The sequence below is a fragment of the Peromyscus eremicus genome, chromosome 1, assembly GCF_949786415.1.
Source record: "Peromyscus eremicus chromosome 1, PerEre_H2_v1, whole genome shotgun sequence".
Classification (NCBI taxonomy): domain Eukaryota; kingdom Metazoa; phylum Chordata; class Mammalia; order Rodentia; family Cricetidae; genus Peromyscus; species Peromyscus eremicus.
The window spans coordinates 13,081,978-13,085,506 of record NC_081416.1 but is presented as its reverse complement, the minus strand read 5'-3'; the positions used below and the strand labels follow the sequence as shown (position 1 = coordinate 13,085,506).

The following is a 3,529-nucleotide window of genomic DNA, read 5'->3' as shown; positions in this document are numbered from 1 at the left end:
TCATGTAAAAACAATATAACAGAGTTATACTGTTGGGTCAAATGGGTACAAATAACAACACATGCTTGACATATTTTCCAGTAGTAAAGTCTGTTCACACTTGGAATGTATACTTTGGGGTGAAGTAGTATATAATACTGTAAATACTAGTTTTGGAAAGATACAGAAACAGAACAAGGTTTTTGAGTTCAAAGATATGTTGCCAAGCTAGGTGATGATTGATAAATATCCTGATATTTTTAAAAACCTATATAATCATATATGGTTTATTTAATAAAGTGATTGTAACCTACAGTACTATAAATTTTCTCCCCAACTAAAGGGTGACATGCCATGTATTTTCTCAAAATTTTGTAATGAGTATTTTTATTAGAGGGACATCAATGTCACTTGACTTTCAAGTCACACTTACTGCTTTTTATGGTAATATAGGAAGAAAAAACATAACAACAGAACAAAGCTACTCTACCCAATGGGAAATCAAGGGATGGTTTTAGATTTTTGTTATTTTGCAGAGGCAATCTTATCTTTTCATGAACATTTTCCCTTCCTTCATGTGTCAGGGGTACTTGGTTATGGCCTTCAGCGTTGGACTAATTGAGGGTACAAGCATACATCTTGGATGTGCTACCTGTTAGAATCCAACTCAGGAATCTTTCCAAGCCTGTGGGAGTCCGTTTTCAGGTTTCTCGTGGCTTTACCCAGCAGGTCCTCATAGAAAGGATGATTAGGACCACGGGCCTGAGTGCAGGTGTCTGAGATGGTCTGCACTTGGCTGTGCTGCGGGGAGGTCTTTTGCTCCAACCCCTTGGCATTTCTATAAATGCCTTAGGGCAGAGACAGTCAGGGCCCAATGGAATAGGTTCCAGGCCCCCTCAGGGCTATCCTGTATTTTCTATCTGTTTATCTCCACAATCTAAAATCTTCTATCTAATATTTCCTGCTGCTCGCACTCAAGAAAACTCTGGGGAACTGTGGGGTTGGTGGGTAAACACCCTGCATAAGCCCAAGCCATAGCCTCATGAGGACATGTACCATATTTTCTCTCATCTGTATACAAGTAATAAGGAGGAGGGTCAATTCCTTCCCTTTTATAGCCTTCTAGAATTTCTTCACTGTCCAAGGAGCTCATCAAGCCGCTCACAATCCCACCAACACTGGGCACCAACATGTCAACAGATTTAGTTAAGTTGAGGATCCTCAGGACATCCCTGGGTGTAGAAAAACTTGATCTCCACAGGAAATTGACATAGCAGGATTGGTTCATTAACAGTTTCTATCATCAATCTCTCAGGAGCTTTGGGAATATCCTCTCCAGATTCATAGAGCATCCCATCTTCTTTCTTTACATCATGCTCCCTCAGCCACCTGATAGCATCTGAATAGTTCATCCATCAGAAAAACTGTTTAGGGGTTTAAAGTTCAAGTTGAGGCACTATGCTTGCCACTGGTGACTTCCAGACTCTGCCCACCATTTCACACACTAGGTCCTCTAAATGGAACAGGAAGTCCTCAAAGGTCAGGAAGGGACACTCGACTTTCACATGAGTGAATTCAGTCAGGTACCTTCATGTTCTGGACTGTTTTACCCTGTATGACTGGGCAATACTGAAATTATATCCCAGGGCTGAAAGGCAGGTCTCCAGGTATAACTGTGTGGACTGGGTCAAAAACGCTTCTTTTCTGAAATAGTCAAGCTTGAAGAGTATGGCCCCACCTTCCTCCTGTGTCTGCACCAGTGTTGGAGTAGTAACTTTACTGAACGCCTGTCGAAGGAGTGATTCCTAAGGCACTTGGTGATCATGGACTGTGCTTTCAAGATTTTGGACATGTTCTCTCCTCGGATAATCATGTGCCAGTTGCTGAGCTGGACATCTACATCAGACTCATTTATCAGGTTATGGAGTTAGTATATATTCCATATACTGCCATACTACTCTCAGTAGACAAAGACTACTCCATTGTAACACTGACACAAGTCAGCTGACAAGACACACTGAAGATAGCCTACACCATCATGCAATACCAGAAACATCCAATTCTGTCTTTGCCTATGAAACCTGTGGACCCAGCCAAACACCTTCACTCTTTGGCCTCTATATCTTCCTAAAGCACAAATATTTAAACATGCTGGCTCTGGCAGGCTCAGGTCATTTTTAATGATAATTTTCTTTGCTTCCAGGTTCTTTTCTCTTTGTAAGGTATCTTCTGCCTCTTTCTTCTCCCAAGAATAATTCTTCAACTGTTCTCTGTGCCATATCTTTTTTAATGTTTTTCATTTGTGACTTAGAAATGACAGCCCACCTCTCATCTTCCTTTTGTGAATCCACATAAATTGTGGGAAACAGCTCTTTTCCACCTGTCATCAAAGCCTTTAAGCCTGTTTTAAATGGTTTCTCCTTGGTTCCACCTCCTGTTGTATCATTTCCTTTTCAATCAGAGACATACATCTCTGTTAGTCTCATCCCTGCAGTCGCCCTGATCACCTCCAAGGACACTGATCTGCACCACTGCCACCTGGTCATCCCAACATGCACAGAACACTTCCTTCAAATATCCTGATTTTTTGATATCTTCAATATCTTCAATAGAATAGTATTGATACTCTCAGGGGTAAAGTAAGAATTACAAATTTTGATAAATTGTTGCTTATGACTCTCTAGGAGTAGTAAACATATTAGTTTGAGAGGTATGAGTATATATAAAGAAGGAGAGAAGAAGGACTTCTTAATTTCAAAAAGTGAGCTTTACCATGATGCACATGGCAGGTATTCTTGGGTACAAAAGCAATTTGAGGTTCTATGGAGAAAAGCCTGTGTTCTCCAGAGCCAACACTAATTCAGTCACAAAATTGCTATATTTTAAAATGGGACCCATGTGACTGGAAAGGCTCAAATTGTAATGAGCCTCTGAGGCATCTTATAAAATTCTCATTAGAAAGCAGCATGTCCACAAGGCTGCAAGGATACTAAATCTAAGAACAAATAACTTGAATGACATACTAAACATTTAAATCCTGTACAGTTTGCTAAAAAGCATGAATTCTGTTGGTCAGATGCCAAGCTAAATGTAAGAGAAAGGAATACAATATTACCATAGCGAAAACATTATTAGGAATTAAGCAAATGAATAAACATGTGCCCCCTCTGGTGAAACTTTGTACCAATTATTGATAAATTTTGCAAACATGTGGTATTTTAACAAAGCTTAGCTTTATGTGATGTATAATTGTATGAAGCTCTCGGGTGTTTTGCTCTGAAAATTGAATGGTGCTCTGTCCTTGTTTTTAATGAGAGGCAAGTAAATAATGGAAAACATCAATTTGGTATGCGGATTGTGTTAATGAATGAGCGGAACCAACTGCCAGCTCTTCTCTGTGGGACAGGTGACACCATGTGTAGCAAGCTGTTCTTCCATTCTGATGAGAGATTAGGCTGTACAACAGTGCCCATGAAATTCAGACACTCATAGAAGACATGTTTGCAAATGACTTTCTGAGGAAATTTGGTAACTTTAAAAATACTGCCAT

At 39.9% G+C, this 3,529-nt stretch overlaps 1 pseudogene; it reads right to left on the bottom strand.

Annotated features, from left to right (window-relative positions):
• Positions 1 to 582: 582 nt before the first annotated feature.
• LOC131895590 (asparagine--tRNA ligase, cytoplasmic-like) lies at positions 583 to 2,465 on the bottom strand (annotated as a pseudogene).
• Between the last annotated feature and the right edge of the window lie 1,064 nt (positions 2,466 to 3,529).